General features: G+C 40.3%; 1 non-coding gene across 1 annotated transcript; it reads left to right on the plus strand.

The window, feature by feature from the left end:
* Window positions 1-24,754: 24,754 nt before the first annotated feature.
* Window positions 24,755-24,861, plus strand: LOC136215902 (small nucleolar RNA R71). The gene has a single exon (XR_010682905.1). It is a non-coding gene; the product is annotated as a small nucleolar RNA R71 (small nucleolar RNA).
* The last annotated feature ends 599 nt before the right edge of the window (window positions 24,862-25,460 follow it).

The raw sequence follows: 25,460 nt of genomic DNA on the forward strand, positions 1-25,460 counted from the left end.
TATATGAACTTTAAACTGTTTCAAATGGATGTTAAGAGTGCATTCCTTAATGGAGTTATAAACGAGGAAGTTTATGTTAATCAACCTCCAGGGTTTGAGGATCCTAAATTCCCAAACCACGTTTATAAACTCAAAAAGGCTCTGTACGGCCTCAAGCAAGCACCACGTGCTTGGTATGAGAGGCTGACCAGTTTCCTGCTGACTAGAAATTATGTCAGAGGCAAAGCTGATACAACCTTATTCATTAAGAGAAAGGGTAAAGACACCCTGCTGGCTCAAATATATGTTGATGATATTATTTTCGGTGCTACTAATGAGTCAATATGCAAGGAATTTAGCAAGCAAATGCAGACTAAGTTTGAAATGTCAATGATGGGAGAACTCAACTTCTTCCTTGGACTTCAAATCAAACAAGGGAAAAATGGCATCTTCATCAGTCAAGCTAAATATGCCAAGGAGATATTGAAGAAATATGATCTTGAAAATTGCAAGCCAATATCTACTCCTATGGGCACTGACACTGTCCTTTGTGCTGACGAGAATGGTAAGTCGATAGACAGCAAATTGTATCGAGGTATGATAGGCTCTCTACTTTACTTAATAGCAAGTAGACCGGACATTCAGTTCTCAGTATGCTACTATGCTAGATATCAATCTAACCCTAAGGAATCTCATTACATAGCTGTAAAAAGAATCCTTAGATATTTGCAAAGCTCAGTGAACGCAGGTTTATGGTATCCCAACACTCATGGTTTCACACTCGTTGGATACACTGACGCTGACTATGGACGAGACAAGCTTGAACGAAAAAGCACCTCTGGAGGATGTCACTTCTTAGGAAGCTGTCTTGTATCCTGGTTCAGCTAGAAGCAGGCGTCACTAGCCTTGTCTACCATTGAAGCTGAGTACATTACTGTTGGACACTGTGTTGCTCAAGTCCTATGGATTAAGCAACAGCTTGAAGACTATGGTGTTCAAACAAAGACAATTGAGGTCAAATGTGACAATAAAAGTGCAATTGATCTATCAAAGAACCCAATTCAGCACAGCAGGATGAAGCATGTCAGCATCAGACATCACTTCATTAGAGACCATGTACTCAAGGGTGAGATAAAGATGACCTATGTCCCAACGGATGAGCAGCTTGCGGATATCTTCACGAAGCCACTGGCTTGTGAGCAGTTCAGCACACTGAGAGAAGCCATTGGTATGTTTAGTCCTCTTCAGTAAATTCCAGCTCTTAATATATATTCATGCTGAGTGAATTAACATGCTGAGTGATCTATGCTATTATTTGCTGAGTGAATAGATGAATGCTGAGTGTTCAATGTTAAATGAATGAATATCACATACTAAGCAAATATGCGCACTGAGTAGTTATCTCAAACTGAGCAACCAACCACTTAAACCATCCGTTTGTGAAAAACTGACCACTCAGAATATAAAACGTTTAGAATTCTAAACGCTGAGTAGAAGATCCGTTGCATTTAATGCTAAATCACGCGAATAGCCACCTAGGATGACGTATGCGCCGAATGTGTCATAAAAGCCTGGATCATTGTCGGTTGACAATCCCAAGGCAAAACTGACACATGGATTCGATAAGATCCACCTCACACCGTTATAAATAATGGGCAAATCCCCATTTTTATCTCTTTACTCTTACCGAATTCTCTGGCATAAGCACTTTCTCTCTAAAAACTCTCAAACCCTCCAAACCCCTCTCTGAAACTATGACTAAGATTTCCGTAAACATCTCCGGTGCCGGTCACCCTAAGACCAGTTCCGATGAACCTTCCAGGCATTCTACTCTGCCTAAAACGACTAAGGCCACTACACCGAGCAAAGGAAAAGCTGGCCAAGCCACCTCCTCTAAAGGAAAGCCGACCAAAGTCAGAACCTATACTAAGGTCTTCGAAAACGTTAGAGAATGGAAGATTGACTTCTCAAGATGGTTCTCTGAGGCTTTCGTAGAAACCGAGCAACTATTCTGTGAATGGATATCGAAGAATGGCTGGACGGAGCTGTTCTCAATCAGAGATCCAACTTACCCAGACTTAGTAAGGGAATTCTACCCTAATCTGCGGGTTGCTGACGATAACCAGGACCACCTAGTAACTGTGGTAAAAGAGAAAACAATTTTCGTCAACCCTACCTACCTTGCCAACTTGCTCAAACTGAAAAATGAAGGAACAAAACTGAGGAGGAAGGGTGATCATGAAGGAACTGGGTACTTAGCCACCTTCTGCAAGCCCGCTGGCCATTCTGGAGAAATCTCCAGTCCCTCAATGGGCCAGCACCAAAAGATGGCACACTACCTGCTGACCAATTATATCTTCCCGAAGATAAATTGCACCAGCTCAGCAACAAATTTTGAGCAATGCTTCATATGGCATATGCTGACCTACAAGCCCATTAATATGCCAGTTTTCTTAATTGCTGGCTTCCAAAGGAGCACTGGAACTTTAAGGCTGGGCTCACTCATTACCAGAATCCTCATAGACCATCAGATTGACCTATCCGAGGAAACTGAGGCCCAAGGCTCTGAGATCACAGCTGCTGCGCTGCGTGCTCTGAAGTTTAACCAACCAATTAAGAAAGCCAAATGTGGTGATCAGCCTGCTGAGGAGACTGTCCCAAATAAGGACATAAGAACAAAGGCTCCAGCTGGCCGTAAAAGGAAAGCTGTTGGGACTCCTTCAAAAGATGCTGAGTCTCCGGCCAAGAAGCTGAAGTCAATTGCTCAAAAAGGTCAGGAGAGACCTAAGTCAGATGAGAAGAGAAACAGGCAAGATGTGCCTGATACAGAAGAAAGAATGGATGATGATGAACAACCTCTGAAGAAGAAGAAGTCTTCAGAGCTGACCCCTATTGATGCTATCCCCACTGACATCGTTGTTCCTGGTGATTCTCACTTCACAAAATGTCAGGGAACTGAAGCTGAGCATCAAGAAGACGATGTGCAACTGGATGATCACTTCATCACACAGGTTGAAAAAGAGCTAGAAGAAGACGAAGGGAATGATCAACAGGAGGAAGAAGAAAGTGGTCAGGATGACACTGAGGAGACAGTCAGTGAAGAGGAAGCTGCTGACCCAACTAATACTGAGTTGGCCGCAGAAGAAGAACAAGAACAAACTGACCAGCTCAATGCTGATCAAGAAGAGACTTCTCCTCCTCACTCAGTAGAGTCTATCCCAGCTGACACTACACCTCCTCGAAGAAGAAGACTAGTAAAGGCAAGTCAGACAATTGTCATTGACCTTCCTGTTCCGAAGCCGGCCAAAGATCCCTCTACACTTAAGCTAAAGTTTTTCAGTAAACAAACTTCTTCTTCTCTACCAGTTTCTCTTGAAAAGCAAGCCTCTGTTTCTTCACAACAGGAACAAACCGACTTGAATGCTTCTACCAACCCTACAAGACAAACCGAGCAAGTTCTTGGTAATGTTGCTGCTCCAAGCACTGTGTTGACTAAGGAAATTCCTGCCACTCTCAGCACTAAAGCCAGTCAGCCTACTTCTGCATCAACAATCATCCCTGCCGATCAATCATCTTTACAAGAGAACCAAGTGCAGATTGACAACCCCCTTTCAGTCACTGCCCATGTCGTCCCTGAGAAAAATCCTACTCCTCCATCAACTGGTCACACTGAGGAAACTCGGCAACCTAATGAAGGACCACTCAGCTATCTGCCTGCCACCGAGTCTGGTAGTCAACTCATCAACTCGGTGCAGTCATTAATCAAGGATCTTCATCAAAATACTAAACCTACTGCTGGGTCTATCAATAATGAGTCAACTCAGCTGTCCCAAGTCACTCAGCTTTTAAATGAAGTTAAAGGACTGAAGGATCTGCTAAGTGTTATGATCTCCATTCAAACACAACAGCCCAAGCAGGACTCAATAATAAATCTGGCTGAGATCCAACTAACAATGGCTCAACATCTAAACACTCTTCAAGAACAATTCCAGACCATGTCAACTTCGAACACTCAATATGCAACTTCTGCTGAAGTTAAGATGCTCTTTGCCCAGCTTCACACTGAGCAAAACAAGACCAATGATCAGCTGGCTTCCTACTCTCAATGCTCGGTGGAGCAAATTAGCGAAGCCGTTCGTTTGCTGAACTTGAATAAGCAAGAGATGGACACTGACCAAATGAAGCAGAATGAGATACTGGTCACTACCCAAAATACTTTCACCCATGTGCGTCACTACAATATCCAACGTCAATATTTTGACTCAGCCCTGCTGAAGACATTTCATCAAGTTTTTGCTGCACTGTCAGATACAATTACTTGGGTGGGTAAGTCTTTTATCCAACCTTGAGTTATTCTATATGATGCTGAGTATTATGTTACTATGTATCTTCAAATACATCAACTATGTTTACTGCTTATAATACTTGTTGATTGTATGCTATGCTGATAAAATGTTTGACATTATCTTGCATGTTTATTAAACACTGTCTCATAAGACCCATTGAACAATAAAATACTCAACGCTCTCTGAATGTTAAATCTTCCGCTTAACACTGAGTAAAATAGAATATATTCCATGAGCTGACCTATATCTGAAAACTGACCTTAGACTTACTCGATTAAACCTTAAAATGTTTAAGTAAAACTAAGTCAGTAGCTCAACCCTTACGGGGGAGTCTGCTAAGTAATATTAGGTCAACTATCATGGGGGAGCTCAACACTGAGTTCCTCGCTGAATAGTTTTGCCAACATCAAAATGGGGGAGTTTGTTGAAACACTTTTCCACATGATTTTGATTTGACAAAATTATTTAACGTAAAATTAAATATATTCTAAACACACTAAGTTTAAATGCTTTAATTTATTACACTAATGTGTTTGTTCAATGTTGACTTAAATTGTTTATAAGACATAAAGACTAAAAGGCTTAAAGCCCATACGGAAGTCAAAGCCCAAGTCAAACAGATCAAGACCACTCGGCCCGTGTGTACAAAACGCTGCCGTTGTGTACAAAACGCAGCTCAGCATAAGAAGGATCGAAAAGACCTTCGTTGAACAACTTCAGAACGAAGCTGCTGAGTTGAATCGACAAACAGTACAAGACAGCAGCTGAGCAAGAACAACTTCCAGTTAAAGTATTTCTACTTTGGGTAAAGTTCAGAAGACACAGAAAGCTGTCTAGTTGACCTTACCATAACTGGAGAGACTTGGGCGATCGCCCAACGAGCGTCGGGCCCAAGTCAACTGCCCGGGGTATGATCGTTCGACGCGTCGAGCACTGCGCCCGGTGTCCGCGGGACGAGCCAAAATACGATCGCAAAAAAATAGCTAGCCACATCGATCTGTTGGAGATGCATCCTCGCTGCTTCAATTGCTATTTTTGGCAAAAACGTTGTTTAGCGAGCTGTGTTGGAGATGTTTTTAGACAACTCTTGTTTGCCTTTTAGAACTGAAAAGTAGCTTTTTATAAAAGCAGAAAATCTATACTTTTTGTAAAGTAATATTTTCTAAAAGCAAACAACAAACATGAATAATAAACAACAAACATCAAACATCAAATAGTTAAACCTAGGCCGATCCTGAGATTTAAGAGGTCCAGGGGCGAATTATCAAGTAGGCCCTAATAAATAAATGCAAGTAAAAAATAAAGTAGAAAAGTTAATTGTATAAAAGAAGATTACGTTAAAATGACATTTTTTTTGTTGCATTTAACAAGTGATCTAATGAAAACATTTCATATGAAAAAAAACATTTTATATTTGATGCTCGTAAAATATATAGCGGTTAATAGGACAAGTGTGTCCTATCGCAACAAGTAATAAAGTACTAAGCACGAGATCGAACCACGAGGACTATTTATCACAACTAGTAGACCTAAGGAAGCCAATGTAATTGTTCAGAAGGTTGAACAAGTTTGTGGAGTGATTATGTAAATAAATTACTAAAATAAAAGATAAGAGCGTTTGACAGGAGAGAATTAGAATTAATGGATGAAATAATCTAAGATGGGGATTCCCTTAATTGGATTCCATGTATGATTTCCAGGGATTCAAGTTTATATCCTAACGATAATTGAAGGTAATCACCAAGTTAACGACGTGAAGATGGCTAGTCTCATGTATTCTATTCACATGCATTCGGTTAACGGCTTGATTAGGCATATAACCTAGGTCATGCAAAGCATTAGGTTCTATGGTGATTAAGGCTAAAGCCATAGCCCAGCCTCTAGACCGCACTCCTAGTGGTCTCTAGCGAGGTCAGACTATACTTGTTCGGATTAGATAGTCTCCTTGGTCAGGTGTCCTATCTATCTATAATCCTAAATTTATCAGGGTCAAGGCATTAAGTTTCACATAAATGAATTTCAGGCTAGTTGATCATCATCGAATCTCATTCTAGCAATAATCCTATCCCTGGTAAATCTAGGACATTAAGCATGCATAGTCTGATCAATTGGAAACAATTCCATAAACCTAAATCCCCAATCATACATAGTTTACACAATCAATCTCATCCCTATCCCAGATTGGATGGGGATTAGTTCATAAATAAACCAACCACAAAATTAAAGCACAGATTATCAACATCAATCATCATTAATTTGAAATAGTAAAAGTATAAGACAGAATAAGGAATTAGAAGTCTAAAACCCGATTTTGTCTGATTCTTACAAAAGGCTAGAGAACTCTCCTCTAACAATCTTCAAGAAGCTAAAACAAATTACAATGGAAATAAATTATGAAAAACTAAAACAGGGAAAAGAAAAAGGGAAGAGGAGAAGGAAATAGAAAAGAGAAGCCCTAAAATAGAAAAGGGAAGCTCTATTTATAGTGCTCAGTAGTGTGAGGGGCGTTTTTGTCAATTTTCAGGACAAAATTCGCATCCTAGAGGCAAGGAGACGATGGGATATGGCTTCCCAATGTCTCATCTCGCCGAGACAGGAGGTGTCTCAACAAGACGAGTGGACGTCTCGACGAGACAATTAGTATCTCGTCGAGACGCCACGCGATGGTTCCCTTTAGGAACCATCGACACCGCCTAGTCTCATCGAGACAGGGGGTGTCTCGATGAGACGAGGCGGTGTCGATGGTTCCCAAAGAGACGAGGGCCTGTCTCGATGAGACAGGTAATGTCTCGACGAGACAGGTCCCATATGGGGCAATATTACTCCGGCTTTTGTCTGTTTAGGTCCCTAGGCTTCCGGAATATGCTCTAAGGGTCCCTGATGAATCCCGAGAGTGCTCCAAAGGTTCTTTATTATCTGAAAATTCTCCAATTGGCTCGGGTCTGGTTTGGAATTGCTCGAATAATACTTGGAAATCCCTGAAAACATCGAAACTGCCATAATTAAAGGAACATACGCAATTTAACTAAAAGGTAACAAAATGGTACTAGATTCAAATGGAAACAAAGCGAAAACAATCTAAAACAATCCTAAAAACTCTATAAAATAGGGAGCTATCAACCTCCCCACACTTGAATCTTGCTTGTCCTCAAGCAAGACAAAATCCAAAACAGCGAAAAATCAACAAATAGCTCCCGTACAGAAATAAGGAGCCATTGCACTTTTATAATTCTTACGATTTCGGACTACTCATGTTGCAATTAAAAACAAAGTGAACCTCAGACGATTCTCCAAAACTGATCAATTGGTTTTATCGACCAACACTTCGTGACAATGAAAGAGGAGGACGAAGATTGCTAGCTCACAAGTGGTCGCTCTAACGCTCAAGTGTTTGGGTGTGAATGATTTACTTGGTAAATACTCTACAATTTATTGCACAAAATGGTCATGTTGGGATTGCATCATCCATCCGGTCAAAATTACGTATTACAACTAAACAAGATCATAGGTCTTTAAGCGTTGTAACATAGGCTAAAGGTTGGGGTAGGAACAAGGGAATTTTAGGCAAAAAGTTAATGACTCAATTAGCTAGAATTTTTGCAAAAAGGGCACTTTTTCCACAATGTGTAATATGGTTTAAGCTCAAAGTTGTTTTACGATTCAATGAAACGTGTGGGAAGCAATTAACGCATGCCTTTTATCCTTTCCTCTACAAATTTTTTCTTTCTTTTCTTGTGAGTAAAGGGGGAAAAGAGTGATTCAAAGTTTGCTTCTTCTATCAAAATTACAACCTTTCAATGGTAGCTAACGGAAATTTGAAGGATGTGTGCCTAAGGATTCATCAAAACTAAATTGAGTCAGTTAACTCAGTTGAGAAAGGGTATTTAAGAAGACTAAGGGCTTGTAGCAAGGCTAATCAAAGAAGAGGGTAAATGTAGGCACAAATGGGGTTATCTAGAGGATTTATTAAGGGTTTTTGGCTAAAACAAGAAATAGGCTCAAATTCACAAAAGGCTATACCTAGGTTGCCTAATCACTTTGATAACTTGTGAAAAAATCCTTGATCGGAGCACTTCCCTTTGAGGCGCCATTGGGATCGGCCGGGGACACTCCGATGCCAAAGTCAGTAATATTTCTGAGAATAAACTGTAAGCACAAAAGTAGAGAATCAGTAAGTGTACCTTTGATCCTAGGAAGCCGGGGTATTTATATAGGTTTTTGTAACCTTCAGCATTAATGGGGAAGCAGGTGAAGAGTCGTGTCATTACTCATCTTTAATTGCTATCATTCTCCATTAATCCCAGTATTTAGCATTGAAACCCTCAGAGTTGAGGTATTCGAACAGTCAAGTCTTTATTCCCCTTTAATGGCTATTAATTGCCATTTAATTGTATTTATTCCCATTCATGGATGGTAATAAAGGCGCCTTTTGGTATTCTTAGATCTGTCAAGGCGTATGTACGCTCTCCTTGAGAGCTATGGCGGGTCTCCACTACTCGCTCTCATCGGGCGTATCTCATTATGGCGTATCTCGCCATGGTCCACGTGGCGTGGCATAATGCTAGAGACTCCTTCCTTTTCCTTATTATTTGCATATTCGCCCCTGCATTAATTATCATTAATTCCACATTAATCACGCATAAATATCTCTTTTAGAAGAAATAATGGTTTGCCATTATTTCTATTAATTTTCCCTTATTCCTTATTCAAGAATAATTTGGGTTGTTATCAGAAGCCCCCCTAAAGGTATAAAAAGCTCTTTAGGGCTGTCTAAATGGTGTTTTATTTTTCCATCTTGGAGGAAAGTGGACCCACCCTAGATGGGATCATATATGGATATGATGCACTTTTAGGGGTTTTTTCTTCTTCGTGAATAGGTGGTCAGCTGTATCCATTGTTAGCCTCTAGGGGGCTTTTTGAGAGTTATATTTCTTTTAGAAATGGAATAACCTACCCTTTATGCGACCATTTGTTCCTACCGCATAGGATTATGATTCGCCTTAGGGACTTTTTTTCTTCAGTTCTGCCATATTGAGGAGAATGACCCGACCTTAGGGATCAGTAAGAATGATCAGCCATTTAGGGACTTTTGTGCATTTTGTGGAGGGTTTTGGCACTCTAGGCACTTGCCTTTTTATCCTTTACTCATTTTCCAAAGTGTTTTTACTTTGCATTTGTGAAGGCGAGACTTCGTTATTTCTATGATGAAGACGTGAATTCATTACTTTGATGAAGACGAGGCTTCATTGTTTAGAGATGAAGACGAGGCTTCATTACTTGGATGAAGACGAGGCTTCATTATTTGGAGATGAAGACGAGGCTTCATTACTTGGATGAAGACGAGGCTTCATTACTTGGATGAAGACGAGGCTTCATTATTTGGAGATGAAGACGAGGCTTCATTATTGGATGAACCCTTTTCTTTCCAGAACTATTTTTACTAATGCATTATATCTTTTAGCAAGTAACTTTTTAGAATCTAGTTTAGGATTTCTCCGATTGTTTAGGGTAGGTGGCCAGCCGTACCCCAATGTGTGAACCTTTGTGAAGGTTAGAAGCTTTTATTCCTGGTGAGGAAGTTAAGCTACCTTAGGCGATCGATTTGCTTCCTATCGTTGAGGTGAATCGATCCGCCGCCAGGTCTTGAGACTCTTCTTTGGGAAGAGTATTTGAGAGTGTAAAGTTCTCACGTCTGAGAAATGTTTTAACTCTGTCTCTGACGACGATCAATTGTTTCCTATCTTTGAGGTAGATCGATCCGCCGCTGAGATTATTGTTCTCCTATCTTTGAGGAGAAAGTTTAGGGTGTAATTTTCTCATGTTTGAGATAATTTTAACCCGCTTTTGATGGTGACCAATATTTTTCCTGTCTTTGAGGAGAGAGTTGAGCTCATTTGAAAGCTCCTGAGGGTCTGTGCTTCTTATCTTTATGGAAAGGGGATCCGCCCGTGATGGGGATCAATTGTCCTATCTTTGAGGTAATTGATCCGTCTGTGGAACTTTTCATTCGCCAGCCACTGGGCGTATATCAGGAATAAAAGCTAGGCAAATGAATATAAGAAGTATGACGAGAAAGAATAAATTATAAAATATAGGATACTATAATAGTTTAATGCACATATAAGAATACGTAAAAATACTGATTTTTAGGCCTATGGTTCCGTCTTTTCTGAGCAACTAGAACCGCATCCTCAATGATGTTTAACTTATGAGTAATCACATCTGGGCTTACTCCTGTGGGGATCTCATTCTCTTATGCAAATAGGCTTTCAGACTCAATGAGAACTTTCGTAACATCCTCCTTGATCTCAGGTATTAATCCTTTGGCGATCCGCACCCGCTTTCCATCAGCAATAAGGAGTGTTTCTGTGTCGCCCAAAGCTGTAGTGACAAGTTCATCTTCCTCACCTTCGTCATCTTTGAATTGTGGGCGGATCGATAGCGACACCGAGTAGGTCTCTTGAACCGCCTTTTGGTTCCCGCTAATCATTATTACTCCTTTGCTGGTGGGAATGTACATTGACATACGACGGATGGAAATTAGGGCTGCAACCTCTGAGATGAACGGCCGCCCAAGAATGATGTTATAAGCTGATTGTCCATTCATAATAGAGAACTCCAGATCACCAATCCACGCTTGATCATCATCCGCCAGCTTGCATTCCAAAGTTACCTGGTCCTTGGTCCGGATAGTGTGACCTGTCACTCCCATGATGTCAACAATGGTTGTTTCTATTTGGATCGGATCAACCTTTAGTTTGGCGAATGCACCTATGGTGATGACATTGCAAGAACTGCCCATGTCTACCATTACTCGCTTCATTTCATCTCCCATCCTTCAATTGTCAACGCATCTGTATGTGGAGAGATTACTGGACCTGTTTCTGCAAAAGGGGCAATTGAGGGATGTTTTATCCAGAACGGATATTTTTGCTTTTTCCACGAGCGGGTGGCTGATACACTGGTCCATCTGCTATGACATTAATGACACTTTTGAATTTCTTTTTGGGATATGTCTTCTGCTTGTCGTCTTGTTATTTGTTATTCTGGACAAAGCTATCTAGTTTGCCAGCTCCTAGCAAGCTTTAGTGTGGTGGCCAACCTGTAGTACGCTTTGGCGTTTCTTTCAACGGTTACATGCTCCCCTCCTTTAGGTTCGGGATATGTAATGTCCCGTTTATATTGCACTCTTCTCCTTTATATTGTGGCAAGTTGGGAGCTTTAAACCTTCTGTACGCCTCGTTCCACATGATCCGTGTTGTGAATGGCGAATTCCTATTAACTGGACGGGCGTACCTTTCTGCATTGTTCTCTCATCTATCCAGAGTGGCATGCACTCGCCTTTCAATCTCATCATTCGTGTGTTCAATGTTGAATCATGATGGTGAAGCCGGCTCTTGATCTTGATCTCGATCATGTTGAGGTTATGCTTGGAGCTATGGTTTAACGCGGATGGATGTTGTCACAACCGTGGGAGCCATTTTATCAAGCTTCGAATATCTTGTCTCCGCATCCTTCAACATTTTGCTAACATAATAGATGGAGAACTGCTGACCTTCTTCTTCTTGAATAACCACGGTGCACATAGCTTTATCCATGACAGATTGATACAAATGCAGGTCTCCCCTTCAGATTGGTCTGCTCATCAAGGGTGATTCTGCTAGGAATTGTTTTATACCTTGATATGCTTGTTGACAATTATTTTAATCGTGCTTGTTTTAATAATAATATCACGTATAACGATCATAACCATAAAGATTGCTACTGCACATGAATATCATAATGAATTCTTAATAAATAACCATAATGAGAATGGTTTAAGAATAATGTCCTTTTGTATTTCAATGCGCATTAATATCCAAGATGGCATATTTATTTTAAACATCATAAAAGTTATGACATTCTGTATTGAGTAAGATATCTTACATAGTTGCTATTTACTTGCAATTAATATTGTGCATCCATACATTAATGGCATTCAGAGATCATTAAAGCCTCATTTGAATGAGATGTAATTAAAGAAAGGTAAGTGATGATTTAATAATATAGTTATATATAAAATTACTCTTATATCATTTCATTTGTACGAATAAAATAAAAGAGAAAGGGTAATTTTGGAAGAAAAATACATGTACTATGATTCTCCTCCAATTTGGAGTGTAAGGAAAATTACTCAAAATCCACTCTCACATACATTCACATACAATCCTCCAATCTTTAAGGAATTCTCATGTATATCCTAAGAATTTTGCATAAATTAATGTTCTGATCCGAAACCGATGCACTATTTTGTAGTTAGCTCAGGACATGAAAGTTTTGTTTATCCCATTTGGTAATTCATCAGCCCATAATGGCCTTAATAGTTAGGGACAATTACAGGATAATTACAAATAGACTCAATATTTTCAAGTCTCTTGTGTTGGTAACAGGAATTCTAACAATGTCAAATAAACAGTTTTTATATGAATAGACACATCCTTGTAAAAAAGGGAATGAAATAACTGTTTGACAAAACAATATTCAAAAATATGAATTTCTGATATTAAAAGTACTATATTGGAGAAAAGCCATATATAGATGGTGAATTGTACAAGGAAAAACCAAATATGCTTTTTTTTTTTGTAATTTCTTCTAATAGTTATATGCATGTTCATCCAAAAGACCGACCAGATCTAAATCATTTGTAATTACATGAGCCCTTTTATGATATTTTAATATCAAATGACAAAATCACATTGAATGGATGATTTTTTTTGTAAATCCCAAGATTACGGGTCTTATACATGCGTTTGTACTAATTCAATGATAATATCATATTACACTTGTCATGCATAAAAATATGAGGGCATAGTAAGCATGCAAGATTTAATGAAAGATTTGTGTCTATGACTTCATCTTTCACAGTTTATTAGATTTATCATAATAACATGTAATGATATTCATAGCACTTTATAAGAGTGAGGGATCTCAATTTTCTTTAATTAAAAATGGAATAAGAAAGGGGAGGAAACTTATCTTTTTCATCATAAAATTCCAGATTTAATGTAGAAAACTCTTTCCCACCAATATATGGAGAACTGTATCTTTGGATAGATTTGTTGTACTGATTGAGCCAAAGTTTGAGATTGTAATTTCTATTCTGTTGACTCCATTGTTTTGTTCTTTGTGAAACTCTATACAATCAAGATTTTGTGATCTTCTGTTTGTTAGAGATCCACGCTCACCGCACCAATTGATAACTTGTGAAAAAATCCTTGATCGGAGCACTTCCCTGTGAGGCGCCGTTGGGATCGGCCGGGGACACTCCGATGCCAAAGTCAGTAATATTTCTGAGAATAAACTGTAAGCACAAAAGTAGAGAATCAGTAAGTGTACCTTTGATCCTAGGAAGCTGGGGTATTTATATAGGTTTTTGTAACCTTCAGCATTAATGGGGAAGCAGGTGAAGAGTCGTGTCATTACTCGTCTTTAATTGCTATCAATTCTCCATTAATCCCAGTATTTAGCATTGAAACCCTCAGAGTTGAGGTATTCGAACAGTCAAGTCTTTATTCCCCTTTAATGGCTATTAATTGCCATTTAATTGTATTTATTCCCATTCATGGATGGTAATAAAGGCGCCTTTTGGTATTCTTAGATCTGTCAAGGCGTATGTACGCTCTCCTTGAGAGCTATGGCGGGTCTCCACTACTCGCTCTCATCGGGCGTATCTCATTATGGCGTATCTCGCCATGGTCCACATGGCGTGGCATAATGCTAGAGACTCCTTCCTTTTCCTCATTATTTGCATATTCGCCCCTGCATTAATTATCATTAATTCCACATTAATCATGCATAAATATCTCTTTTAGAAGAAATAATGGTTTGCCATTATTTCTATTAATTTTCCCTTATTCCTTATTCAAGAATAATTTGGGTTGTTATCACACTTCAAGTTCAATTATAACACAACATTCAACTAGTATTGGATGAAATTCCTATGAGCATAATGACAACAAATGTAATCCCACACCTAAGAGATCAATTGTTCCTAAATATGAGTCTAAAATATCGATCTTTCTGGCTCTAGCTCACAGTTCATGGGTTATTTGTATCAATCCTAGCCTCACCTAACGTTCCATTCCATGTCAATCTTAGGCAAATAATACTCTTTGGAGACTCAAACGTTGTTTAAAAGTTTTTGCATGCATCAATTTCATTTGAGCGTTCAGACTTTTCAAGCACAATTTCAACTGTAATGTCAGGTTTGCTAGATGCATCAAATTCAACTGCCTAGGATTCTTTTATTTCTAAAAACTGAAAGCAAAAGCAAAATCTCAAAAATCCTAAGAATTGAAAACAGACAGGCAAAGACTCTAAAAATACACAAACTAAAAATACACACCCGCGGTCAAGCAAAATACATCAGAACTAAAACATGCAACATAACACACAAAAACAGTGGTATAAATCATACAATTGGTACATGTACAGAATGTCATATCCTATTGCTTCCTCCCCCACACTAAATCATGCATTTAATTCCAAAAAATGCATATTTGTGACATTGAACGTAAAGTGAAAGAAAAGAGATAGGATAGGAAAACTCCCTTGAGGGGCGTCTATGTAGCGCAGTGTTTCCACTGCCCCCAAGTCATCTTCATAAATTTTAAGACGCTGCCCATTGACCTTAAAAGGGGAATTGTGTCTGTCGGTGATCTCAACTGCTCCGGAAGGGAATAACTGGGTGATCTCAAACGACCCATACCACATTAACTTCAACTTGCTAGGGAATAATTGTTGTCTCCTTAATGGACTCTAGCAAGTGCACTAGATACAAGTAATAAAGTGATAAGTCAAGTATCGTATCCACAGGGATTGATGTCCAAAGTTTATGAGAAATACTTTGTGAACAGGGTGCTCGTAGTGTGTGATTCTTTTGTATTAACAGATGTTGGTAGTTGTGAAGACTAATGACTAAACAAGTTGCTTTACGTGTGAAAATGATTGCTTGATAATGATAATAAGGAGAACAGGCTAAGCACAAGTGGAACAGGTTACTGTAAGCTTCACAACAACCAAACAAATCATGAATGATGCAACTGAAGCCAAGGTTTATGTTTTAACTCTCACTTAAGTCAACTCTCGTGTGTTCTTAAGATTCTAAAATTTACTAAAACCCGTAGCATCCTAAAGGTTTGTTCTTTCTTGCATTAAGATTGAAACAACATTTCTTATGAGAAAACCCTTGGTAAAACCACCTAACATTTCTGCTTCGGGGTTGGATGTTTGATAGAGAGTTCGGTGAAGATGAAAGTAGTTTCCTATCATTCATCTAACACAAACATACATGCTCAAGCATTGGAATATAAAGCCTCAACAAACACTTCATGCATTAACATCATTCATTCATTGCTAGACTTGGAAAAACTTACATTACCGGCCCCAACTGGCCGAGCCCATTCAAAAGGATTACTCACTCATACAGGCGAGTGAGCAATCAGATAGTTCAAAGCTCTGAAACTCCATCTATGGAGCTCTCTCTCCTTCCAAAAAAAGTCTATCTTTTTCTTTCTTCCAATATCCGATACCTTTCCTTCCTTACTACCTCTATTTAAAGGAAAGGTCCGAGTCTAAAACGGTACTTGGTAAGTATCCGCACAAAATATATTACAAAACAAAGTCAAACGTTTAGAAATCTAAAAATTGCTAAAAGTGGTTGAAGATCATTTTGACCCTTGAACACTCAAGGGTCGAGCTTTCTTTTCATCTTGTTACTTTATGCCTGCACTTCTCCGCCTCTCTGCCAGCATCTACAGTCGTACCTGCTTCCCGTCTAGTCGTTGTCCATCATCAGGGGTTCCAGCGTTTGACCGCTGGATCAAAGAATGGCATAATCTCCTCTTGGTTGTGCGAACAGGCTGCTTCCAGTCTATTCGGCTAAGTCTTTCCTTATCTGCATAAAAACATCTATAAGGCCTTCTTTCATGTAATAAAGCACTACAAACGCCCTTAATTCATTATAATTAATACCTTTTAATGTAGTCAATTTCATGCCTAACAAACACCCCCAAATTGAACCTTTGCTTGTCCTCAAGTAAACAATAGATAGAAAGCAAGTTAATCTAAAGGACAAAAAGTTAGAAATGAAAGAATACGGAAACAGGAGTTTGAATGTTCCAGGGAACTGAGAGGGTGATAGTAATTGCTTTGTTCTTAGGAGATAATGACAGAATAAGTGCAAGTTATGATCTTTTGATGAAGTTAAACCAGTGCAGGATTGTGTACCTTTCTCTAGAAATTCCTTAAAGCTTAAAATTAGACCTCAAATTCCACAAAGAACAACCTGTTTGCCTGTTTGCCTCACCAATGAATGGAATTTTTCGCTCACTCTCGTATGGCCTTTGTTGGCCATAGGGGAAAGAATGCAACTTCACTCCTCAGCTCAACAAATACACCCTTAGGGTGTGAGTTTGCTTTTTGGTCCCATGTCAATGGATCCACAATTTTCCAAACATAGTCAAAAGGTCTTGAACATGGTTGTAATGTTAGGCTTAGGCTAAGGTATGGGAGTGAATGGCTTTTTAAGTGTCAGAATTCTGTCTTCATGCAGTAGTATTTAATTATACCCAATTCTCAGCAAATGAGCAATTCTTGTTCTTAACTTAAACAGTCTACACAGCCTGTTGCTTAACATTGGCCAGACTATTCTTTTAAACACACAGACGTCAGTCATCCAAACATTTTATTTCAGGCTCAAGATTAACAGACTTTATTTATTTTCCCATATTCTAGTGTCATACCTCAATTGTCAGCATTTTTATTTACATAACTCATATTTTTGTATTTTTCTCTTTGTTTCAAAGCATGAGACAAAATCAAGGTATTATGGGATAATAGTGAAAGGAATGGGCTTCTTTGTGTGGTGTGTATTTAAGAAAGAACAGGCTAAGGCTCAAGTTGGTTATCCTAATAATGTGAGTGCAATGCACGGGTAGGCTCTTTGTGTAGTGAATTCGGAATCTAGGTGCCTTTTTCCTCCTATGGTTGGCAAAAAGAATCTCCATGTCAACAGGGCATACCCAAGAAAATTCTCCCTAAAGATAGTAAGTGCTGGCCCACTCTTAAAAGGAAACAATGCATTTTCAAATGCATTTGCGAGCTCAAGTTCTCACTATTTTAGGGGGCTATGCATTAAGGCAAAAGGTTCCTATTGTGAAAAATGATTTAAAATTTCAAAATTTGTGGAACTTCATTGTTCGGGAAAACACAAATCAAACACTAATTTAACTTCATACATTCCACTCATAACCAGCACAGTCTGTTCAGTGATTAAAGTAAAACAAAACAATCGAAACACAAGAATATGTACCAAGGATTTAACATGAGGAGGAATATATGCGAAGAGAATTTACTGAAGACAATATGAATCAAAGATCTCAGGGGGATACTTGTTATTCATAAGATTTAACTAATTAACAACTTGTTCAGGCTTTTTATCATGTTCATGCATACAGATATTGTAATTGTAATCCCTTCCCACCCCCAAATTAGAATGAAACATTGTCCTCAATGTTGGTATGAAGGAGCACAACAATAAACAATAAACACATGCCGCATGTTAAAGGACAGAGTGAGTAAGAACATAAAACGAAGGGTGATAGGTGTTACCAGATGCTTAGGACAGCGACATATTTGACGTAATTAGGCAGGAGGGGAAAGAGAGGAATCAACCTCTCTATCCGCAGTGGCAGTAGCACCATCCCCTTTCGAGGAGGCAGCGGCATTGGCAGGTGTGTCAAGTTTAGTTCTTACCGGACTTTTGATCGAAAAACCAGAAGGGCTTTCCTTTCCATGCTCCTCAATACAAAGAATTTTCAACATGTCAATCTCTCCCTGCTGCGCAGCATACTTCTCCTCAAGAGCAAATATCATTTCTCTGTTGGCCTGGTTTTGAGCGAACAAGGCATGGAACTTGGTGAGAATGTCTTCGTTGGTGAGCTTGGCAGACTTCTGGTAAAAGCCCAAATCTTTGGCGTGCTCGATCTGTTCCGACTCGAAGGATACTGACACAGTGGGCTTATGCTTTCGCTTTCTACTTTCAACTCTTTTGGCTTCCACAAAATCCGGCATCCAGACCCATTTCCCGTTGACCATCCTTCCAAACAACATACTCTGAAGGCTCTTCAAGTCAATCTGGTCTGGGTGGTTCACCACCGTGAGCCGATTCTTATCCTCAGGTTTGAACACCCCAATGGCTTCCGCTATACGGGTTACAATACGTCCACATCAAATTACCGACGAGTTCTTCTTTCCAAATGCACTAATATACTCCCCAAACCAGAAACCCGGGTTCATCCTTTTTCCGTGCACCATACTCCACAGAGCGGTGAGGTCGGCATGAAGGATGGTGGCCTAATTCTCATGAGCGAATATGGTGCCTGAGACCAGCTTGTGTAGATACCTGATAGCAAAATCCTCGATACCCGACGCCTTGGATGCACTTCCATCATAACTTGGCTGGCCCGAGATTGATTGCCAGAAAGTCAAAGGGTCGAACTCATCAAGGGTTTCCGTAAAAGCCCCTTTGTAACCTTCTGACTCTAACTCGTCGTCATCCACCGCATCTAGGAGATTGTTGAATGTGTTCAAGGATGGCCGTTGAGTGTGGGTCATGAGCCGGAAACTAAATTTGCCTTCCTCATCAGGGTCCGTGATTTTGGGATTACGTTTGAACGTTGCAAGAAACTCCAAGGTGAGTTCTTTATATGCTGGTTCTTTCATTTCGAAGAAACATCTGAAATGCCCCGCCTCCATGAGTTTCTACACTTTTTCATCAAGTTTGAGTCTTTTCAATGTATCCCAACACACAGTTCATATCGACCCAAACTCGAGCTGAGCGAGATCATCATAATATTTTTGTGTGGCTGCGTCCTTGAACTGGGAAAGCTTCTTTACTAATTTTTCGTCGGGAACAAATGCAACTGTGCTCGTGCCCGCCATTTTGCTCTTTCCCTTCTCTTTCTTTGTGCCCTCAATTTTAACTTGCTTGCCAGATCCTTGAGTTCTCATCCTGTGCTCAACTCTAAATAGGGTTTCCAAACGATAAAGATCACAGAACATGTGGTGAACAGTGAAAAAATGTGTGAAAAAGAAAGCAAGTCGAACAAGGGTCCGTAATTTGGTCGGTCTCCTTAAGTAGGGAGAAGAATGAAACGGCCTGTTGCCAACCCGTCATTATGAGAGCGCTTAAATGAACGCCACCTGGATGAGTGGTTGGCAAAAGGCGCGTTCCGTTGAAGAGACTCCTGGGTGGCGAACGGTCACTTTTCTAAATTTGAATTTACTATTCTCCTTTCCATTTAGTTTTACCGAGAAAGGAGAAAAAGTAAAATGTAATAAGTACCAGTGACAGACGATTAGATGTTTGCTTTTTCAATTCACTGGTTCGCCTCCCTTTTCCCAAGGACAACTCTTCAACGGAAGTTTATTTCATCTTCCTACTTTGAACAAATAAAAATGTAAAACTTGACCCATATGGAAGGGTATAAGTTTTACATCTTTGCTTGCGCAGGACTTAATGAACTCACGGACCGTCGCATGACATAAAATTGATCTTAACTACCCTTATCATTATTTGACAAAACTGGACAATGTAAACTAATTTAAGTGCAATGTTACTTGTGCTACAATTGGTGTTTGTAACAAGCACCTTGTTTGTGCTTCTATTGGTGTGGGGGATCTTGGAAGTGGACTGTGTCGATCTTCCTTGTGTGATCATTCTCTAGATAGGGTTTCAATCTTTGCCCATTTACTTTGAAAGGATCCTACCCTTCTGTGCCAATTTCAACTGCTCCATGACCAAACACCTTGTGTACCAGATAAGGTCCCGACCATCTTGATTTCAGCTTTCCAGGAAACAACCTGAGTCTCGAATTGTACAAGGGAACTCTCTGTCCTTCGTGAAACGTCTTCGTCTGGATTTTTCTATCGTGCCACATCTTGGTTTTGTCCTTGTAATTTACAGCATTTTCATACGAAAACAGCCGGAACTCTTCCATGTCACAGAGTTGAAGTCTTCTCTGGTTTCCCACAGCCCGTTACTCAAAATTTAAGAAGGTTAATGCCCAAAAGGCCCTAGGTTCCATTTCAACTGGCAAATGATAGGACTTTCCATACAATAATCTAAACGGGGACATTCCAATTGGTGTTTTATAAGCCGTCATATACGCCCAAAGAGCATTGTCAAGCTTGTTTGCCCAATCTCTCCTAGAATTGCCAATAGTTTTCTCTAAAATTCTTTTAATCTCTCGATTAGAAATCTCAACCTGTCCACTCGTTTGTGGATGGTAAGGTGTGGCAATCCTATGAGAGACTCCAAGCTTACCCATCAGCTTCTCAAATTTGGCATTGCAAAAGTGGGTTCCTTGATCACTAATGATCGCTCGTGGGACACCGAATCTGGCAAACAGCCTTTTCAGGAATTTTACAACCACACGGGCATCATTGGTGGGGCTAGCCATTGCTTCAACCCACTTGCTCACATAATCAACAGCTACTAAGATATATTTATGCCCAAAAGATGTAGGGAATGGTCCCATAAAATCTATTCCCCAAATATCAAAAATTTCACAAACAACTATGTTATTGAGGGACATGGCATTTCTAGATGAAATATTGCCTGTTCGTTGGCACTCATTGCAAGTGCGAACGAACACATTGGCATCTTTAAAAAGTGTTGGCCAGAAAAAAACCTGATTGAAGTACTTTGGTTGCAGTCCTGCTAGCGCTATGATGTCCTCCAGCCTCTCTGTCATAACAATGGCTTAGAACAGCCTGTCCCTCCTCTTGAGATATACACTGGCGAATAATTTGGTCGGCGCACCACCTGAAAAGATAGGGTTCTTTCCAAAAATAATATTTAATTTCAGCATAGAACTTCCTCCTTTGATTAGTGGACAGGTTGTGAGGTTTAAGCGAACAGGCTAGATAATTAGCAATGTCGGCGAACCATGGCGCATGCTGTACGGTATATAAATGCTCGTCTGGAAAACTCTCTAAAATCTCTGGTTGTTCCTGGCTGCTTTGGTGAGGAATTCTTGACAAATGATCAGCTGCCACATTTTCCGTTCCCTTCTTATCCTTAATTTTGAGATCGAACTCTTAAAGTAAGAGTAACCATCGTATCAATCTTGGCTTTGCATCCTTCTTTGCGAAAAGATAGCGTAATGCAGCATGGTCTGTGTGAAAAATGACTTTTGACAGCACCAAGTAGGGGCGAAATTTGTCGAAAGCATACACAACTGCGAGGAGCTCCTTCTCGGTCGTGGTGTAATTCTATTGGGTCTCGGTTAATGTTTTGCTTGCATAATAGATAGGTCTGAATTTCTTCTCAACCCTCTGCCCAAGAACAGCTCCCACACATATATCGCTTGCGTCACACATCATCTCAAAAGGCTGTTCCCAGTCGGGTCCTGCCAGTATGGGCGAGTTGATCAGCTTGCCTTTCAATAGTTCAAAAGCTTTTAGACAGCTTGTATCAAATGAAAATTCTGCATCCTTATGAAGCAATGCTGACAAGGGCAGCACAATCTTTGAAAATTCTTTGATAAACCTGCAGTAGAACCCTGTGTGCCCTAGAAAACTTCTCACGTCCTTTACATTAGTTGGAACAGCCAGCTTCTCTATCACTTCCACTTTAGCTTTATCCACTTCCATCCCCTTCTCCGAAATCTTATGCCCGAGAACAATTCCACCTGTAACCATGAAGTGGCATTTCTCCCAATTCAAGACCAAATGGGTCTCCTTGCATCGCACAAGCATGGCTTCGAGGTTGTTCAGACAATTCCCAAAAGAGTCTCCATAACAGAGAAATCGTCCATGAAGATTTCTACAGTCCGCTCCACCATATCATGAAATATAGACATCATGCATCTTTGAAAAGTGGCTGGAGCATTGCACAAACCAAACGGCATGCGTCTATAGGCATAGGTCCCATATGGACATGTGAACGTTGTCTTTTCCTGATCCTCACTGTGAATTGCAATCTGAAATTACCCCGAGTAACCGTCAAGGAAACAATAGAATGCATACCCCTCTAACCGTTCTAACATCTGATCAATGAAGGGCAAAGGAAAATGACCCTTTCTTGTGGCTTCGTTGAGCTTTCGGTAATCCACACAAACTCGCCATCCTGTTATGGTTCTCGTGGGGACCAACTCGTCTTTCTCGTTGAGTACCACTGTTGTTCCTCCCTTCTTTGGTACAATATGAACAGGGTTTGTCCACACACTATCGGAAATGGGATAAATAATTCCGGAATCCAGCAGCTTGATCACCTCTTTTCGCACGACTTCCTTTATGTGGGGGTTCAATCTGCGATGTGGCTGGACAGATGGCTTGTGATCCTTCTCCATCAAAATTCTGTGGACACAGACTGACGGACTGATACCTTTGATATCATCAATTTTCCATGCGATTGCATCCTTGTTCCTTCGCAGTACCTCCATGAGTTGAGCTTTCTGATCAGGAGTTAACTTTGAAGATATAATAACTGGGCTCCCGCTGGGTGGTTCCAGGAAGGCATACTCGAGATGTGAAGGCAACGGTTTCAGTTCAGGTTTAGATAATGGTACAGTTGGTATCTCCGGTGGTTCTTGATGAGTGGGGACAGTAGGATCTAAAGGAGGTGTAGGTAGGTTGGACTCAATGGAACAGCCTGTTCCTTCACATAAGTTCACCTCTTCTCCCAATAGAGTTTCCAGAGTGTCCTGTTCCTGCAAAGGGGAAAGACTTTGGAAATCATCTAAGAAACAGCATGTGTCATCACTAGTGTTAGCTCATCTCATTGCCTCATTCATTTTAAAAATGATCTCCTCCCCATTAATTCTTAAAAAAAAATTCCCTCTCCCACATCTATCAATGCTTTACCCATTGCTAAAAACGGTCTCCCTAGGATAATAGGAACATGCAGGTCCTCATCTATGTCCATTATGATAAAATCAACAGGCAATATGAATTTTCCTACTTTGACCAACACATCTTCCACGACTCCTCTAGGATAACATACTGATCGATCGACCAACTGGATTGACATTCTGGTTGCTTGTGGTTCTCCTAATCCTAGTTTAGCATATACAGAATACTGCATTAGGTTTGTGCTAGCTCCTAGGTCACATAGTGCATTTTCAATATTTAACCTTCCAATTGAACAAGGAATAGAAAAACTCCCTGGATCTTTTAGCTTTTTCGGAAGCTGCTACTTGTTTTGGAGTATTGAAGAACAATCCCTGTTGAGTTGGATCATTGATATGTTTTCCAGCTTTTTCTTGTTTGACAAGATGTCTTTTAGGAATTTCGCGTATGTCAGCATCTGGGCAAGTGCTTCCATGAAGGGAATGTTGATATGCAACTTCCTCAAAGTGTCTAGCACCTTAGAATTCTGTTCGTCCAGCTTTTTGTTGATTAACCGCGTTGGATATGGCACAGGTGGAACATACGGCGGAGGTGGCTTGTACATCTTTCCGCGTTCCCCCTGATCTGGCTCACTGGTGGAATTTTTTTCGATGGTTTCTTCTTGATTAGGAACAGTTTGTTCCTGCTCTCCTTCAGTTTCTTCGAATGTTCCTGCACACTCAACATTTTCATCAGTAAATACAGTTGGTTGAGTTTGCTTACCAGATCTCAGAGTGATGGCCATGACATCGCCTTTTGGGTTTGGCTCCGTGTTGCTTGGCATTATTCCCTTTCCTTTTGATGTAGATGCAGCTAATTGATGGACTTGTGTTTCCAGATTTTTAATTGACGTTTGCATCTGCTTCATGAACTGCATCATCATAGTCTTCATGTCTGGCTCTACATCTTCTTTTGGTGGAACAGGTTGTTTATAATGCTGCTGAGGTTGCCTCTGGTAGTGTCCTCCTTGTTGTTGTTGGTATCTTGGTTGTTCCTGATACCTCGGTTGTTCTTGGTGGTTGGGCTGGCATGTCCATCCGAAATTTGGATGATTTCTTGTGGCTGGATTATATGTGTTAAAGTATGGGTTTAGTGGATTCCTCTAATTATATCCTGCATAATCGCATTCTGCCTGTGCACCCTTCCCTTGCTTGACTCCGGGACAGTTTATGTTAAAATGAAGCCCTCCACAAAAGTCACATATATCATTGAATGGTGGTTTGTTTTGGATTGAGGACACATTTATCTTGCCGAGCTATCTGGCAAGTTGTTCTACCTGGCTTGTCAATTTTGACACAACATCTTCATTTCCTGCTCTTTTTCCTTCACTTCTGGCGGAGTGCCAGTTATAACTCGTGCTTACTACTCTCTTAATAAGGTCGTACAAGGCTTGTGGTTCCAGATCTTCGGGGTTTCCATTGGCAATGGATTCAATCTGGATCTTATAAATGTTGGTTACCCCATTGTAAAAGTTCTACATCTGCATCCACATGGGAATGCCATGATTGGGTACCCTTCTTAGTAGTTCCTTGTACCTTTCCCATGCCTCAGCTAAGGATTCATCCTCTTCTTGCATGAAATGGGATACCTCGTTTCTGAGTTTAATGGATTGTCTTGGTGGAAAATATTTCATCAGAAAGGCGCTTGCCATTTCTTCCCAAGTGGTGATTGTTCCTGGTTGCAAGTTTTTCAACCAGTTCTTTGCTTTATCTTTTAGAGAAAAAGGAAACAGCTTTAGCCTGGTCACGTCGTCAGAAACGCCTCGGTTTGATCTGAAAGTGTTGCATAGTGTGATACACTCAAGGATATGCCCATTTGGATCTTCCGACTGGTATCCATTGAACTATACTGCTGCCTGCAACATTTGTATCATACATGCTTTCACCTCAAACATGTTGTTCCCTTCGTTGGGCAACATGATGCACGACGAATGTCCTTCCGTGGTTGGCCTCGAATAGTCTCTGATTCTCATGACAGGAGGATTATTATTCTCTCCCTCTTCTTCCTGATTTGGTTGGACTGGTTGTCCGGGTGGTACCCTTCCAGCCATTCTTCTCTCTCTTTGTCGTTCTCTTTGTCTTGCACGTCGAGCTCCTGCTCTGTTTCGTCTACATGTTCTCTCTAATTCGAGATCGATAGGAAAAACAGGAGGTCCAGCTCTGCGCATAAACCGATAAATACTCCTTCTGGCTGCACTATTTA

The sequence above is a fragment of the Euphorbia lathyris genome, chromosome 1 (assembly GCF_963576675.1).
Source record: "Euphorbia lathyris chromosome 1, ddEupLath1.1, whole genome shotgun sequence".
Classification (NCBI taxonomy): Eukaryota; Viridiplantae; Streptophyta; class Magnoliopsida; order Malpighiales; family Euphorbiaceae; genus Euphorbia; species Euphorbia lathyris.